Below are 19,172 nucleotides of genomic sequence, written 5' to 3' on the forward strand. Positions count from 1 at the left end.
GGGGGGCTTTTGTTTTTGTTTTTATTTAGTTTTTTTGTTTGTTTTGATATTATTATTTGCCATGTCTAGTACACGTGGCGTATGGTGATCTTCTTTACAAAGCTGACATAAAAGCTGACATTTAGCAGTCATTAATGCTCTTGACCGCAATCATAACACTAATGTTAACTTAAAAGAGGCAGTCCAGACTTTGACAAGTAATCAGAGAGAGCTACACGTCTCCTGTGTATGGGATGACCAGAGGTGTGCTTCGTGCGGAGAGCAGCATCTCTCTGAAGACCTTGCGTCCATCACTTTGCCTTACGGGGAAGTTTCACGCAAAGCTTCAGTTCTGCGCCCGCTGTAGCTTCCCTGTAAGGGTCTGCAGACCTTGCAACGCCACACCTTCTTGTGTAGGAACGGTTTTTAATATGCAAACTGAAGTTGAGTACGGCAGACGTTCTTCAGATTTCGTTATGTGCAACTGAACTTCTGCAGTGTCCTGTCGCTGGATCCGGGGTTTGGAAGCATTGATGTGGTCGGTCACCTTGGCCTTATGATGTTTGCTAGAGAATATTGGAGCGCATGCTATTTATTCTTGACCAGCTGGGTCCGCGTTCCTTCATGCCAATGTGTAGGCTATGGGTTTGTGTGTGTGGATGTGTGGGGGTGTGTGTGTGTGGATGGTTGTGTGTGTGTGTGTGGATGGGTGTGGGTGTGTGTGTGTGTGTGTGTGTGTGTGTGGATGGTTGTGTGTGTGTGTGTGGATGGTTGTGTGTGTGTGGGTGTGTGTGACATCTTTGTTATCCTTGGTGCTCATTGGTCTGTCGGTGGAGTTGTGTGTGATGACCGTGCCGCATCACTGTGATTCACACACCATCCCTGGCAGATGTGTTTCCTCATGATGACCTGTCCCATACAGATACACTACAGATTGCGCTGCCTGCCTTTAAAAAGAGGTTTGTGTGTGTTTGTGTGTGTGTGTGTATGTGTCAGTGTACGTGTGCAAGCATGTGTGAGAAAGGATGTGTGAGTGAATATGTATACATGTAATGCTTTAGTGTGTTTGTATGTAAGTGTACAAGCATGTGTGAGTAAATGTGTGTCCATGTAGTGTGTGTGTGTGTGTGTGTGTGTGTGTGTGTGTGTGTGTGTGTGTGTGTGTGTGTGTGTGTGTGTGTGTGTGTGTGTGTGTGTGTGTGTGTGTCGTTGCTCCCATGGTGGAGTGGTTGCCTCGCGGCCTACTTCAGTGATTCAGGCTGTGTTTTGAGACCTGTTTTAAAATAGACGGATTTGCTTCATAGCTCTCTCTCTTTCTCTCTCTCTCTCTCTCTCTCTCTCTCTCTCTCTCTCTCTCTCTCTTCTTTCTGTTTTCCTTTTTAATATCTCCACCTCATGAAGTTTTGCATAAAGCACTTCCACGGCTGTGATGAAGGTCCCTTCGCAAAATAAGCTGTTGCTTCGGAAGTTGAAGTAGTGTTTTTTTATATATATATATATATATATATATATACAGTAGATAGATATCCCGTCTTGGCATTCAACAGCGATGCACCTGTTGTGATGTTTTTGTATGCATGTTCAACGCCACAAGATGACTCAAGGTTGAAGATAAGGAGTCACTGTTGTGGTATTGATGTAGAAACAGGAGCTGAGAGACTCCGGTGTTTCCCATCAGAAGCATGTTCTTTAAGTCCTCTCACCTCCGGCTGCTGAGGTTAAAGTTCACTCCTCCTTACCCGTGTAGATGTGGACCTGGCAAAACCTTGTCAAAGCTTGTCCAAAACGTGTACACGTGTAGGTGGTCGTGGCACCAGGCATGCAAAGAAAGTCTCCTACAGGGTTTTTTTTTGTCCATGTTTAGCGCCCCAATGCAAACCTGTTACTTTTACTGGCCACTCCCACACACCATATAGTATTATTCAGCAGCCATGTTATTGTTATGCACCAGCAATAGGTCAGACATTTTTTAAAAATGAAAATACGATGTCCATTTTCTCTCAGTATGAAGGAACGCTAAATGAAGTATTAGTTTTTTGTAACTAATGTAAAAAACCACAGGTTTTATAGAATTGTACAGTTCTTGTGTTGCAGCTTTTTTTTCTCTGATTTTTGGACGTATGTTTGTTTGTTCCAAAAGAGAAGGGAAAAAAAAGCCATTTATCAGCATTGTGTGGTTTAAACTCGTGCGCCTGCCAATGTAAACGTCTTACTGAGTTTGTTAAAAGATAGAACTATATATAGATATATATGAAGAAACAAGCCTGTCTCACGCTCCAGGAGACACCGTGTCATTGACTGTCACCGTGATTTTTGATTTATGTGTTATGAAGGAGCTGTTCAGGTTCTGTGGTTTTAATGCTTTTCACCTAAAAACAATGAAGTATATCTCCTAGCTGCCTATTGATATAATTTCTTCTTGGCCTTGTGTTAATATCAGATGAGTTGTCCACCTCTCCTTACAAACTATTTGTTTCTGCTGCTGTTTTAATGCGTGACGCAATCTTCGCCTGCCTTGTGCTAATATTTTTCTTTTTCTTTGTTAGAGCACATTTTCAAGAATTTCAGTTTCAGTTCGGGTTCCTATATTTTGATATCTGTTTCTTTTTAAATAGAAAGGTATTGTAATAATATGCCTATCAGTCGGAGAGATCTAAGATCTGAAGACCCTGGGGTTTGAAACAAAGTGCCACTGCAAGTTAAATTGAGAAGCGCTAGCTTAGGCCATGGGTTTCCCTCCTGTATCACATCATTTTTGTTCTGCCTCTGATGTACACAAAACGGCAGCGCAAGCATGCTCTGCTGATTTTGGTCTGTAAAAATGCATTTATTTTAAAAAATAATAAAAAATAATTTTTATTTAAACCTTAAAGCAGTGCCATTATTTTCTTAATTGTAAATCAATCACTTCTTTCAGCAACGTTTAAGGGGTTCAGTGTGTCTAGACTACAAGAAAGAAATGTCAGAAGAAAAGTTTTATATTGTCAGTGTCGTTTAAATGCAACATCAGTGATTTGAATACTGTTTACATACTTTGAATGTTACATTCACATTTAGATTTTGTTACAGCACACAGCAGTATGATGCATCTTTAATGGTCTTCAAGCCTCCTCTTACAAGGTTTCAGAAGAGAACTCAGCTGGTGTTATGCCTGGGCTGAGCTGTAGAGGGCAGTGTGGGATCGCTTGGCTGTTCCTCCTCCCCGCAGATGTTACTTTGACATTTAATGGAAGTTTTACAGAACGCCACAGAGATTAAAGTTGTCTCGTCGAGCCCAAACTGGTAGATTGACGACAGGGGAGCTCAGCAGCGTCTGGGCAGCATCGCCGGCTCTGCCATGGCGCCGTGTTGCCGCGGTATCCGGCTGTCAGTCACCTGTGGAGCGGGAACTCGCGGGCGCACAGATGGAGGTGGGTGTGTCCTGGCGATGGGAGAGTTCCGTGGCCGCCTGCCGTCCACGTGGCGCCGTGGCAACACGCGGAGAGATGAGATGCGGGTTGACCGATCGAAGGGAGCCAGTGAGGCTGAGGGCCAGCTTTGGAGATTCAGGAAGGACGAGCGTGATTTCCAACACCTTTTCCAGATGGGCTGCCCTCAAGGACAGCTAGGGGCGCTTTGCTTCACCACGTGCCTCTAAAGTTCTGAACCCGAACCCGCTGGGGTGGGGGGGGGGGTTCGGACGAAGTTAGGACGTTCGGGCGATTCTAAGGGCCCAGCACTGACGGGGGGCCCCCAGAGAGCCCCCCAATAATACTACCGGTATATGTTATCGGGGGGCCCAGAATTAGTGTCCGTCATTGGGCCCAAATTTTCAAAAACCGTGAGTCCAATAGAACTTAGAACTATAACGAAGCGTTCTGAAATGACATCAGACTTCCTCCATCCCCATGATCTCCTCCTACTCCACGGGGGGGTGTTGCTACACTCCTACAGGGCTCCTCCTACTCCACGGGGGTGGTGTTGCTACACTCCTACAGGGCTCCTCCTACTCCCGCGGGGTGGTGTTGCTACACTCCTACAGGGCTCCTCCTACTCCACGGGGTGTTGCTGGACTGTGATGTAAAGGGGTCACCAGGGGCCAAGTGGAAAGGTGTGTCCATGTGTGTGTAGCTCGCAGCTCCCGATTCTTCCCAACCCGTGTGTGTGTGTAAGACCCAGAGAGTGTGGAAGAGTCTGAGATCCATAAACTATGACACAGATTTGGTCTGTACCCTGTAACTGTAGGGTGTGGGTCAGGGGAGGATCGCTTTTTCTCAGAAATGTTCTTTGAGAAAGATAGATTTATCAGGACCTGACAGGAAACGGCACTAGATCAAGGCCATATCTGTTGCTGTCCGCTATTATCTGGGCCAGTCTGTCTTAGTTTAGTTGATATTTCCAGGGTAGTAGCTGACGGGGTCATTATTAGGGTAACAGACTGTAAACATGGCGACGCAGCAGTATCCGTGTGCTGCAGTGTTCAATAGCCTACTCCGCTCAGGAGTCAACATACATACGGTTTCCTCTCTTCCAATATACAGTATGTTCCACCTCTGACTGACAGTTTGCGGGGTTAAAGGCCTCCATGTTTTCAGTACTTATTCACTCCAGGTCATACACAGTGACTGAAACTTCGGTCTTCAGTAGAAACTACTGTAAGTCCCCATCAAAATAATGTAGCACTCTCTTAGACCAGGGGTGTCAAACATAAGGCCCGGGGGCCAGATCAGGCCCAAAAGCAGGTTTCATATGGCCCCCAGATGTTTTGGGTAGGAAGGGGAAATTAGACGAAAAAACATTCACATCCAATTGTCTTCAACAATATGTTATGAGCAATATGTCTATCATATGATAAATTGATTGAATTAATTGAAACCTAGCACTACAAACCACCCTCAGGAAGGAAGAAGCTGGAAAAACTGACATGGTAGGGTATTTCAAGAGAGGAAGCAGCATGTGACCGCAGTACATGATTTGTACTTGTTTGCTCATACGTGGTTATAGTAAAGGAATATATCATCAAACAACACTGATACCTGTGCAGCAAAATGAGAATGACCATGACAGTGACGGCCCCCATGAGGTCTCATTCCAACAAATCCCACCCACTACTTAATATGAGTTGGACATCTCTGTTTTAGACCGTCTCTTACCATGAGTGCTGCTGACTTCAGATTTGGAGCTGTTCAAATGTGACATGAGGATAATGGTAAGTGTAGGAGCTGAGGTTTAGAAAGTATATAGCAGTGGAATAGAAATGAGCATGTTAAGCCCTTTGAAGAGTTGAGGAGGAAGTCTAGATTTTGACCTGTGTAATGATATGAAGGGCTGTCGGAGGAGTCGTGCAGAAGGCTGATTCTGTTCTACACTTCAGTGTCTATTTTCAATCCCACTCATGGTCTGCTTCTGGCCTGTGGCTTTCTGCAGTGTAAGTTGTACAGGATAGCTCTCACTCTCTGCTTGTTTTTAGAGCACACTGAATCTAATCTTTCTTTTCTGTGTGTGTGTGTGTGCGCGCAGCCCACAGTCCCTGCAGAGTGCAGTCTGACGCCAACGGCCTTTAAGCAGGCAATTTTGTTGTTTTTGCTTTTTTACTGTCTTTTGGATCATTTGAACTGCAGGCTATGATTTGAATTCTGAGGGAAATGGTGCAGTAAATAAACTGACACACACACACACACACACATTCACACACTCACCGCTGTCATCGGTTGGAGCCGTTACCGAGAGTAACAACTCACAACTCTTCACCTTGTCCCCCTCTCTTTCTCCCGCACGTCTGATTAGCAAACCTCATCCCAGGGTGACACTATGACCTCTGACCCCGCCTGTCTCCCACTCGACCCTGACAAACGGCCTGATAGCGAAGGCCCAGCCCCCTCTATGGAAACCAGGTGCGGAGAGCATGATGAGGTCATGACATGTGCGCCGCTGGATGGGGATGAGCTACGCCTGTCACGGCTGCCAGCAGCGTCTGCGCCGCGCCACCGAGCGGATCCCAGGCTCCAGACGCTCTTAAAAGATGCTTTTCTGGCCCGTGAGCGATGGCGAGGGATTGACAGTGGTTTGAATCACATCTTGGTTTTGTCAAAGTGTGAAGCTGAAAACAAGCTGCGAACTTCTCCCAAGTCCCCTAAGTTTAAAAAAAACCTCTCAGACACATTCTAGTCTCAGAGGCTCATTTTCAACCTTCATTTCACTTCTCATTCTCTCCCTCTGCTGTCTGATGCTGTTGTTATAGTAGTTTTTGTCTAGTAATCTATATTTATATTTAATTTGTATGAATTTTTGTGTTTATTTAAAGGTGCTCTAAGCGATGTTACACGGTTTCTAAGCTAAAACATTTTTTGTCACATACAGCAAACATCTCCTCACAATCCGCAAGCTGCCTGTCCCCTGAATACACTGTAAAAAAAAATGCAGTCTCTGCAGACAGCCCAGGCAACAAAGAGCCTAGGGCAGCCTGGGCCATGAAACATAACAAATTTTTCCAGCCATTCACTGACGAGATGCACGTTCAGGAGAGTTTTCGTTGCACGGGAGGGAGGGGCGAGCTAGCTCTGTTTTGTTTGTGTCCTGCACTCTGCACAATGCACAAAGTTAAATGGAATCTAATGTATCATATGTTGTATGAGACTGGTGTGATGTCAAAGTCAAATCTATTTGTATAGCACATTATCATACACAGTGCTTTACATAGACAGAACAAACCAATCAAATGGAAATGGGTGATGAGAGCATCAGGATTAGGGTTAATGTTACGTTCAGGTCTGCCTTGCAAACACTCCTCTCCTGTATCTGTATGGACCGGTGTGGAAATACAGGCCCACTGACTCATGTTGGCCAGAGGCTTTGTGTGTTTCCTGCCTAATAAGACAGATGACCACAGGCCTGCGCTCCCAGGGATCAGGAGTGCAGCCAAGGCCTACAAACACATGAATCACTCCCGTCAACGAAAAACTGTTCTGAATGGTTTGTATGTTCCTCGAATGAATAGTGCGTTTAGAACGAGAATTCATGTTCTATTTATTGTTGGCTACTTCCGCAGAAGGATCCTTAGTTCTATAATTGCACCGGCAACCTTTTGTCTCTTGAAGATGCATGAAGACGTGTCTGTGTTGCAGTATTGCAAGTGACAGCGTAGGGACCATCCTACTCCTGGGGGTGGAAGACCAGACCTGGCCCTTGAGCTCTGATATAAATCTTTCAGGAATGACTCCCTACACAGATGGCTCTTTCAGGAATGGGCCAACACAAAGGAGGAGATTGAGGGGCAGACTCAGGCATTGTGCAGGTGGACGGAGCAGGAGGTTATCTGAGCACAAGGAAGGGTTTGCTTTGTTTACACCAAGACTGCCAGAGATGTGTATGAGAGGTCAAACCTATTCCGGTTTGTCATTGTAAAAATGACAGGATGAATAGATGACCTGTAGTGAGTGACCAATACACTCTGCATATCCTGGCTGCGTTGCACCCTTGAATCCCTGTCTTTGCCTAATGAGTTATTGGTTTTTAAATCTAGCCTGAGGTAAATTATTAATCACTGGCTAAAAAGAGTTCAATTATTTTTATGATAAATGAGGCATTTAACCCAATTGTAGTTCCAACAGAGCTTCCTTGAGCAATTCAACAGAGCAATAATTGTGTAGTTTTTCCACCATTAAAAGAGTTCTTTTATTTAGTGGATCACTTTTTTGCTCTTTTGGCTTTTGGCTGTAAGATTTGTTTTATTTAGTTCAAAGGAGTATAAAATCTCATTATAAAAATATAATATACTGCGGTCTCCACTTATCTCAAAGGGAAAAGTCTAATTATCTATTAATATAAAGATCATAAAACATTGTAATGACCGTTAAAAGAGACAGGGAATCAATCCCAACCTCATAAAGTGTTTACAATATACTACAAACATCACACTGAAAAACACTCCTTGTTTACACGCTGACGTGACAATACATCAAGAAACACTAGAGCACAGACTTGCATACTAAAACACATTATTCCCTATTTGCTTTTGGGGAGGGGGGGGGGGCTTTTATGCTTTTGCAGTGATCCCAACACAATAGCCTTCAGCGCAGGTATGCTACCCATTCTGAGGGGTCCCTCTTGGGGAGACAATCCTAGTGTGCGCAGTAGGCGTGTAAAGATTAACCGATACGTATCGGTATCCGTTTTTAACGTGTAAGATACAGCTACATTGATACGTGAAGCCCCGTATCGGAATAAAACTGAAATGAACCGGTCGTTATATCGATTTACTTGTTACGAATCGGTTCACAACCTTTTCTGCTCGCTCAGACTCTCATTTACGTTCCAAGCAGCGCGTTCATCCCACATCTGGTTTTGAAACTATGCGTGGCACGGAATTGTGGGTAATGCAGTTCGTTTTTGGCTACATTCATTGCCCAAAGTTGTCAAATGACCTCATTACCCATACATTTACTGCAACTTAAGCACGTGACATACATCTACTGCAACTTAAGCACGTGACAACTCACTCGGTCGTTTGTTTTACAGTTTTTACTCTTTTGTTTTTCAAAATCCAGCGCAAAATTAAACACTAAACAGCAACGATAGTCTGTAGAGTATAGCCTTACGTTTGATAAAGGGATTTCCTTAATGTTAAATAATAATTTGGCCCTTGCTAAAACGATGCACAAATTATTAGCCAATTATTTTGTTCATATTCACTCAGACTTGTGGCATTATAGGTTTCTGCATTAGGTCTACCGTTGGAACAAAATAAACCCAGAGAGTTCATTGATATGTAGGCCTATTTTATTCTTGTAGGCTATATGAGAAAAGGCCAAGAGTGTCTTAAGCACTGTTTTATTTTATTTCGGTATTGTCTTACCTCAACAAGGCTACAGCTCCATGAATCACAATCTCTATCAAATCTATAAAGTCTACAAAAAATATGTTGTATTTGGCTGCTGTGTTTGACTGAAATGTAGACTATTCTTTTTTCATTTCAATACAGTACAGTATATGAAACAAACCTCAGTTAATTTCGCCTTGGCAGAGGTTTGCACTCTCCGGGTGGCGAGTGCCCTCCCTAACAGCATTAGTTATGAGGCTGGTCAGTTGCATCAATTACACATACAGCACCCTCCACATTTATTGACTCCCTGGTAAAGTTGAGGTATAAAAAATAGGTCATCCTTTGACATTTTATCTTGAGTCACAAAGAAAACAAGTGTCACACGGAAAACAATGAAGAAAAACACAACGTTGAATGCAAAGTAATGAACTGTATCTCATAAATATTTGAGCAAAACATTATAGCGCAATTATTGGTACCTTGAGCTTTATCCATTTATTCAACATCTTTCGAGAAGTTCCAAGTTTCGAGAAAAAACTAAAAACATGACAAACTTGCCTGGACAAACACTGATGTTTATCTTGCCCCTGTGCACAGTGAGGAGGAGGGTAAGGAGGCGAAACATTCTGTAAGGATCACTATTGGAGAGTCACTATTCTATAAGGATCACTGTTGGAGAGTCACTATTCTATAAGGGAGAGTCACTATTCTATAAGGATCACTATTGGAGAGTCACTATTCTATAAGGATCACTGTTGGAGAGTCACTATTCTATAAGGGAGAGTCACTATTCTATAAGGATCACTATTGGAGAGTTACAGAAAAAAAAAACTGCAATCTAGGCCAGATGAAATTAAAATGTTGCTTTTTAGCAGTAAACACCCCGGGTGGGCTTGGTGCACATAGAAGAATGACTAATTATTAACTGGATTATTTACAGGGGTGGCACTGGCATGCGTGTTTTTCTTCTAAAATGTGTATTTCTTTAAGAGGTATTTTGTCTCAGAATAAATTTGCCTCCTTTCAGGCTGGTTGATGTTTTCCTCATAGTTTTCATTGTGAGACCAAGATAAATTGCAAAAAGATTGTAATAGCCTAGCTCTTTTTTACTCAACTTTCCCAGGGTACAATAGAAGTAGAGGGCGCAGCATGTACACATGTCTAAGCTCTGATTAATATCCAGAGAGGATCGATTGCTTATTCAAATGTACAGAGGGATCCTATTACATCTTGTTCTATTCAAGTTCAACATACATTAACTGAGTTTCTGTTGACGTATTGAGCGTGGGGATGCAATGAGGCAGAACAGATTTTAATCTTCACTCTCAGCATGCTCAACTGTTAGAGGAGATGTTAAGAGTAAACACATAAACAGCCTGCCACGCAGAATGAGACCAGGTAGTGGATTACATACAGTGCTATTACTTACAAGGAGCTAGTTACAGTTGCAGTTCCCCTGGATCAACTAGCTAACCAGTAGACCACCACCAGTCCCCCTGGATCAACTAACTAACCAGTAGAGCACCACCAAGCTTTTCATCCTGCACCAACTATGTCTATCTTTCCAGCCAGCCTCCAGTTGAGTGGCCACCCTTTTTTGAGCAGAGTTCTAATTGGCCGGCCTACCGTGGATGGACCACCCTTTTTTTGAGCAGAGTTCTGATTGGCCGGCCACCTTTTTATGCATGGGCCTGATCAAGTTTTTAATTGCCGGCCAGCGGCCACGCCTTTTTCAGCAGGTTTCTGGTCACGTTTTTGATTGCTGTCAGGGAGTTTTATCTCTCTACCTGTGTCGCTGGGACCAATAGGTTTTAGCCTTCTAATACGCCAACCTCCCAGGGCCCAGGGCGTCCAGGTCAGCACAAATCTTCCCACGCAAGCTTTTATACCACCTGACCTAACGCAGAATGTTGACAGTGACTGTCAGTGACAGTGATACTAGACCATACCTGTCAACATTTAGCTTTCCAAAAAGCGGGATTTTTTTTTTTTTTTTCGGGGTCAGGGTTTATACCTGATCTGTGTTTGCATATTTAATACGTTTCATACACGTGCATTTTGGTCGTTGCTTTTACCTTACCATTACCTTACACGTGCCAGTTATGTATCCACCAGCTGCCTGCCTGCAGCCTACTTCCAAAACTCCAAAGCTGCTTGCTGTCAGATTTGGTTCCGAGGGAGTTCAGTGTATCAACAACACTCAATAACAGTTTATGTGATGTGTTAATCAATTAAATTCCCAACAATTTCACAACAGCTAGTTCTGGAGTAGGCCATTCAACTAGCTCGCTTGCTTACGACGAGACTCTGCGCAGTTGGCACCCGCTTCCTTATTTGGGTTTTGGGTTGCCAGGTAGCCTATGACAAAACAGTTGAAATTGAAACTAAGTGATCGTGTATGTGTAGGGTGTATTTCATACACAATCTGGCAACCTGAATGGATCAATGATTTTAAAATGAAGTTTGATGGCCATGAAAATTACGGGAGTTTTCCGGGAGAAATAACAAAACGGGAGTGTGCTGGGAGATGACCTTGAAATACGGGAGAAACCCGGGAAAAACGGGAGTGTTGACAGGTATGTACTAGACAATAGATTACAAAAACTGAACCAATCAGAGGAATTCTGTGTACATTGTTTAAACACAATAATATTTTAAGGATATTGATTTCACTCGCCTCCTTTTCATAGAAAAATCTTCACTTGCCTCTTTCTTTTATGTAGAAAACAGTCTGTCTCCACTTTATATCTTTGATGTTTGTCTGATATGCCTTGTGTACTAGGTAATGATATGCCTTGTGTACTAGGTAATGATATGCCTTGTGTACTAGGTAATGATATGCCTTGTGTACTAGGTAATGATATGCCTTGTGTACTAGGTAATGATATGCCTTGTGTACTAGGTAATGATATGTATTCATCAATCATGTGTTTAGGTCATATGACCTGTACGACCTACCTGAGTAGTTTGAATGTAAAACACTGACCAGGTTGTGGTCGAAACATGTTGGACTGTTAAAGGATGTAGCCATTATAATAAAGGCTTTTTAAACTGATAATTTCTCGTCCTCACCCTTTTTGGAGTGCCAGGATTGTTTTTTTTTTTTTTTTCAGATTTTGGAATGATTCTTTCCCCATTTTTCTAAGAGCATCCAACACACTTTGGGTGGACCTTTTGCCACAGACCAACCATGCAGTCATCTGTTACACAGAAGAGACCCTCACATGCGAACCTCAAGAGGAAGATGACCATGCATGAACTAGAACTATGAATATGATATGATACATCTCATTAAAGACCTCTGACAGTGAAGGGAGCATCTTTGCCTGTTAAAAACATGTGCACATCTGTATTTGGACCAGTGCTTTCTGCAGCGATGTGGAGGTGTGTGTGTGTGTGTGTGTGTGTGTGTGTGCGAGAGTGCACATTCTGTGTATGAATGGCTGTGTATGATGTGCACTGAATTTCTGATACTGCATTGAATGAAGTACGGATACAGTACACTTGCAAATGTGTGTGTGTGTGTGTGTTTATATTATAGGCCAAAGTGTGTTTGAATATGTTTATCATTGTGATGATTATTTGTATCTGTGTATGTATGTGAGTGCATACAAATGAATGATACACAGAAACACTCTGCATGTGACTGCATACTGGATAAAACAATGTGGAGAAGATTTACGTCTAGAACAAGCCGGCATATTAAGGAGCCAGGAGGCGGGACACTTCGACCCGCCGTTGCGCCTTGGTGTGTGTAAAAAGGACAGGCGTTCTGCGTTAAAGGTGCATACATTCGGGGGAAATCCGGCAGTGTAAAAGGGGGTATCAATTTAGCAGACACTTTTATCCAAAGCCACGTATAAAATGAGGAATGCCATTCAAGCTGCACTGTAAAGGACAGCTTATAGGTTACATACTTTACAAACACCAAGACTTAACATACTTTACAAACACCTAGGGACAAGAGGATGAGAGTGCAGAAGTTTAGTAGAGGAGGTAGGCTACTCTCGGAACAGCTGGTAGGAGAGGAGTTGTCTGAGAAGTAGGAGTGAGTTTATTGGTCTACTCCTGTGGGACCATGTGGGCCACAAACTGTGCCTCTCCAGGCCGGAGTGAAGTCATGGAAAGAGAAGGGGATGTTCCCCCCCACTCAGGGGGGTTGGGGGTTGGGGCACTGACTTAACTCGCTGCTTATGCTACAAGAACTGGATCAGAGAACACCAGACATGGAAAGCCTAGGGGGAAAACAAACTTAACCCCCCCCCCCCCCCCCCCCCCCTTCTCTCCCTCACACACACACACATTCTTTAGGCTTCTTGGCATCTGCAGCCGGAGTTGGGGTCAATAAACTTACACAAGATAATCAGGTATTTCTCCAGTGCTGGCCAACTACTGTAGCAGATGAAAGAGTCACTGGACACCCTCATGCCTCCTTTCCGATGTTAAAGTTAAAACTATCCCAAACCTTTCATCAAATAGTTACATTGTAGCTACACTGTTGTCTTTGTGTCACACACAATTACAGCATTGTTCTCTCCCTTTGAAACGGAACCATGGGATCTGTCAAGCCTTTAATCTATGTCTGCCTCTGGACCCCTTTTCGGCAGTGAAGGGTAAAAAAGAGAAAGGAGCTTTGGTTCTTGCCTTCACCTAACAATGTAGGCTAGATTGTCGCTGCCTGTCCTCATAGCCTACAACGGCGCTTTTTCGAGCACAACACTGAATTCCTCTGAACGGTGATCTGGCGCGGTTGCTGCTGCTGTTGTAGAGTGCTGGCCGACATACAGCAGCTGACATTAATTCGAACCACAAGCACGGGTGAAAATGAAGATTGCGTGTCTCTGAGACTGGAACTTTCCCGCAAAACACCTGAAACGTCTCTGTGCGGGCTCTCCCTGTTCTGAACATCTGCAGAAAAACATACCACACACTTCGTACAGAGACATTACTCACGCGTGTTTATCCAACTATATAAGGTCTTGTGATGTGAAACAACTGTGCGCGCAAGCTGACGCAGCCCATTTCCACAACTATTTATCAAAACATGTAGACTTGTTTAATCACTTCAGTCGGTATGACTGACATATGAATTGTTTATCTGTGCCTGATATGAGTCCAAATATGACACGTAAGCTAGGTAACGTTAACTCGTCCACGTGACTGCTGCTTCCATGAAGTCAGATAGTTAGTGCGAACCTGCTACTGTGTTCCCTGCGAGACCGAGACGTGACGGGCGGCAGTTGTGGCGCGGTAGCTGACAGAGAGAGGGGCTGGGTTTCTAGAGCTGAGTAACACAAGAGACAAGAGTTGTTGAGCGGACAACGTGGAACCAGAGGGGGGTTTGAAGCGAAATGCGACTCTATATTCACGGTAGATAACAGGATCACTCTGGTAGCTGGAAGTTGGCGGGACAGTGTTGAAAATTTGACGTTTGAAGGCTCGACCTGCACGTGGAACACAAACGTAAATCAGCTCCCAAAAGTGGAAGGTAAGTGAGAGATTCCTATTTGTGTCTTGTTTTTAAGGTAACAGAAAACGCCCTAGGGTTACCAAAGAGATTCATAAATATATATATATATATTTTTTAGTGATCTGTAAATTGCGTTACATATTATGCAAACAAAGCACCTGGTTTGTTGGTTGTTCCTATTGCAAAAGTGCATAATGTCAAGTTATAATGCAATTTTCAGTAGGCTAGACTAGGCTACTGAATTATTACCGCATGGTTAGTGTCAAGTATCTGTTGGAACATATAGTTACAGGTTTCACCAAAGAAAGCCCCCTTTTTTAATTGAATGGTTGCTTGTCATGGCAGGTTGTAGGAAAAGCTAACATGCATTTTTTTACTAGCCTGGTGTAGCCTGAGCTGAGCGTCACGCAGTAACCACGTTTACTCCAAAGGCTTCTTTCGACGTGGTTCTGTCGAATTTCAATTGTGTGGTAAGCAGTGGTTCATCATTTCCCTTTATGGATCAGTGGAAACGTCTCCTACTACTAAAATGACTGTCCCCCACGTCCCACGATGGCACCGGACTGCCTGCGCTATTTGGTGTGACAACTTCAGTATTGTTTTGTAGGCTGTCATGAGTGCCTAGTCTTTCTATTTGTTGATGCGGAGTAGCGTAATGTTATGCAACTTATTATGGTGAAAATGACTAGACGCTTTCATGTGTGGCAAGAATGGCTGCGAAACAGTAGCCTATTCTACAATCTTGTAGCCTATTAAATATAGGTGCTCACGTTAAATGCCGCACTGAAATGAAGTGGATCTTCTGTAAGTTTTTAGTGCTCTGCAACTGGCAGTGTGGCGTTTGTTTTCATGCACTTGTAGCCTGTCGATGCGCCTTGCCATGCGTCAAATGCAATAATGAACAAATGGGCCTATTCTATTCGGTCTAAGGCTAGTCCAACTTGTGATACCCCCTGCCCTATCCACACACACACACACACATACACACACGTTAGCCCTCAATTCCCCAAAAATGTAAGTGAACTGAACCTGATTTGGAAATGCGAACATTTTTCTTATGAGTAGGCTAGTCTATATCCCTAAAGCCCAATGTGAGACCAGCCCACCCAGCAGCTTTTCACAGGTGTCTTTGCTCTTGCTGGGGTTAGGTCTGAGATCATGAGTATAGCACCGATTTAACTCCAGGCTGCTGCAGATGAGAGGAGTTCACTGTGTGAAAACAGCTGGGAGGTTTTCATATGTCAGTTAAAGGGTGTGGTGCTGGGGATTGGGTTGAAGGAGGGACGTCAGGTGAATTCAGCTTTGTCCTCAGAGGAACCTGTGGTTCTAATTAAAAACCTTAAGACAGTGCTACGGAACACTGTGCTTGCATAAGCTTAAGAACCATTTACAGCTATCGAAATCAATTTCACCCCTGATACACTTCTGGAAATGCCAGTCTTAGGTTTGACAATTGTCTGAATACTACATGACCTAGGCTGCTTTTCTTAAGCAGGTTTTCTGTTGTCTCTGAAAATGGCTACATTCAGGTAGCATTTATTATAGCATTCATTTGAGCATTGTGGGCTATTTTAAAGTTATTGTGTTCCAGATGCCTCCAGTTACACACACCTGCCTTGCAATAAGACACACACACACACACACACACACACACGCACACACGCACACAGGCACACATTATTACTGGTAGCTTTGGTCAGATAACTCTACCTCTAAGGATGACCTTTCCAGCTCTTAAATAACAGCAAGTGTCCACTCCTACTTTACTCAGTTGACACAGATGTTATTAGATGCGTTTCAAGTGCCACATACAAGCAGTCACCTTTATGAAACTCACTGAGGAGCAGCTCTGGTGCAAGCTTACCAGTTCTGTTTTCATTCTGATTATCAGTTCGTAGAAAGACCTCAAATGGCCCCCAAATCTCATATCAAATATCCATTGTTGTAATTGGGTGTGTGTTTTGAGACGGAAGAGGGTGTCCTGGTTGTGCGCGTTCCTGCTATTCTAATTTGTGGCACAGTTAACAAAACACTTTGAAGTGCTTTAATAGGGTTAGGCTGAACTCTTACTCTCACTCATTTGGACAAGACCAAGGCAGTACCTATTGAGGGGAAATGGCAGCTCTCAAGCAGATCGTGTTTTGTTCAATTTACTCAAGCATCGGCGTCTGGCTACATTTTCAGTTAATTTGAGTAGATTTAGTTTCTTTCGCATCTTTTGTAAAGATCAGACTGAGTGGAATCTAAACTCCATCGTTCTCCATCTCTCTGCTTTTGCAGCGGTCTGCTAGCCTCTGTTCCTTCTCATTTGCTTAAACCCATGCATCGCAGGCGAGGCTCCTCCTGTCAAATGAATGGGCTTTGTGATCCTCATCCTCATCCAGCACTGCGAGGCAGAGGCAGGAGGACCTAGTGACGAGCATAATGGTTTCCTGTTCTTTGTGGTTAGGCTTATCACCCAAGAGGAACAAAAACAGTCAGTTTAAGATATTTAGACATCTTGATTTGTTCTGCAGGATTGGCTACAGAGTGCTCGAATGAGATCATGGTACGACATGATCTCTAAAGATCCTGCAGAAATCAGCAGCAAGGTTTTTGGGGTCTGACAATAGGAGTTTTTTTTTATCGAATTCATTTTTTCTGTTTTTTAATTGAAGTTTTGTTCTACAAAGACCAAACCATAGCCTGTCTGATTTAATCAGAAGTATTACAATCCCAGTGTGGTGCACTTGGAGGAGAAATCCTGCAGTATTAGACATTGTTGTTGTTTTCTTTGTAGAGGGGAAAGCTTGTTGTCGTAAGACTTGTTTGGGTAAAGCTTGTGTTCTTCCCCAGATGGCTGTGCTGGTCCCTGTAGCTGTGTGGTTGGTGTCTGCTTGTTGTCACCCTGAGCTTGTTACCGCTGGGGGGCCAGGCGGTAAAACAAAATGAAGTCATTGGCGGCGCGTTCGGCTCCTGTGATTTATTGCGGGCTCACGGGCGCATGGCATAAATTCTCACCTGCTGCTACTGCTGCTGAGTCACCCAGCTATAGCCAGCAGGAGTGATGGGGTCTTTTGTCCTCCGTCTCAGAAAAAGTCTCAGTGTTTCAGCTGCTTCTACCCACTGGTCCACAGGGACCAACTTGTTTGAGAAAAGCACAGTTTTACTTCCTTTCAGCCAGGGCCCATTTCTTATCTGTTTTTCTGTTGATGTTTTCAGTTCTAAAAAAACTGAACTGTACTGTATGTGTTAAATTCCCAGAACTTAGATAAGTGTGTAAATCCCCCAGAGTATGCCTGGTTTACTGTGAATAACTTTAAAAAGTTATACTTCCCATTTAGATGGTATTCTTTCCAAGACATTTAGACAATTAGGCCCCATGACCCCTCAGTGAATCTGTTAAAAATAAATGAATGAATGAATGAATGAATGAATGAATGAATAAATAAATAAAATAAAAGAGACTTTTATTTTGCAGAATTGGAGTGCAGACTTGGAGTGCACTCATCGATGCAATTATTTACTGGTTGCATTTGGAATGGACAAACGCCTAAAAAGCCCAACTTGTCTCCACTGCCATAATAAATAAATGTAATGTATGCGAGAATACTGTCCAACTCCCCATTCTGTAATCTCATTCTCTCGTCTCTGATGTTCACCTACAGAAAGGACCCAAAGCTGCCATCTTTGCCCATATGAGGCCATCCGAGTGTTAATTGAAGCTAACTACCTATGACAAGTTGCACTGCAAGTTAGCTCTGGGGTAGCAAAAATTAAATTTTGCCATCTTATAGGGCTTTGTATTGGCAAAGATTTGGTGATGTGATACATATCACGATACATGGGTTACGATTCGGTCCGTGTACATGTGCTTTTGCGTTCGTTCATTATTCTATTTGGGTACGGAAATGGAAAATGAAAAAACAAGTGGTATATGATCGCGCTGTAAAAAGCGGCGACAGTTGGGATAATTCAAAATCCCGATGTTATTTTCCCGTAGGAAAAATCTCAAGATACCAGATCTCCTTATGGCAAAGATGGCAGCCTTTTTGTAGGCAAACTTCAGAGGTCTGAGGGATATCCCCTCAGTGTTGTTCTCAAGGCTAAATGACTATTTAGATTGATTGATTGATTGATTGATTAATGAATTAAATAACCACCCTTATGCTTGTCAATCAAGATCAGTTGCAAAGTTTGGCGTGTGCTGCTTCGTGCTGTTGCCCTGCGTTAACTGTTGATGACTGGTTAATTGGCTCTAACAGTGACGGGCCAGCAGGCATGGACGTTTGTGTGTGTGTGTGTGTGTGTGCGCGCGTGTGCGCGCTGTATTACTATATGAGTGGAGGCAGGGAGGTGCCATCTGTGTTAGTTGCCGGGTGGCGACAGAGACTTTCTAATGAGGAGTCACAGCACCAACACCAATATAGCAGTTGTCTATAGCAGTTGTCTATAGCAGTTGTTTATAGCAGTTGTTTACACATATCCCGTCCCTTTCTTGTAATGTTAGTAACCAACCACATTTTTGTCCTTTTTAGTCGTAGGTTAGCGATTTGGGGGAGATATAGATATTTTGATTGATATTTATGTAGATTTAAACACAGATTCGCCTGATGCACTTTTAATGTCAATATGTATGGCTCCCCATTCATTTGAATAGGAAAATAGCTGCCCAGTAACTGCCTGAAGCGCCAAGTCGGGGGACTTGCCTATAAGGGCTTTGGTGGCGAATGGCGTCAGCATTCATGGCGCGCTGTTGTGTCACTTCCTCGAAACCGTCCGTAAACTGTGCCGATGTTTGTTTTGGGGCGTCCTTGACGAGATCATTGACTTAATCCCTTGTCAAACCAAATGGAGAGGTTCGTGTGGATGGTTCTGATTTGAGGCTCGATGAGAGAAGGTGTGCTGTCTGACAGAAGTAAACAGAGGAAGTTGAAGTCACAT

The 19,172-nt window shown here is 43.4% G+C and overlaps 1 protein-coding gene across 1 annotated transcript in view; it reads left to right on the forward strand.

Annotated features, from left to right (window-relative positions):
* Nucleotides 1–13,909: 13,909 nt before the first annotated feature.
* stxbp6 (syntaxin binding protein 6 (amisyn)) overlaps nucleotides 13,910–19,172 on the forward strand; it is a 133,396-nt gene continuing 128,133 nt past the window's right edge. The window contains 1 exon segment of the mRNA XM_048247922.1: nucleotides 13,910–14,267. The gene's annotated coding sequence lies outside the window, so the exon portion shown is untranslated.

This window comes from Alosa alosa, chromosome 1, assembly GCF_017589495.1.
Source record: "Alosa alosa isolate M-15738 ecotype Scorff River chromosome 1, AALO_Geno_1.1, whole genome shotgun sequence".
In the NCBI taxonomy this organism is placed as follows: Eukaryota; Metazoa; Chordata; class Actinopteri; order Clupeiformes; family Clupeidae; genus Alosa; species Alosa alosa.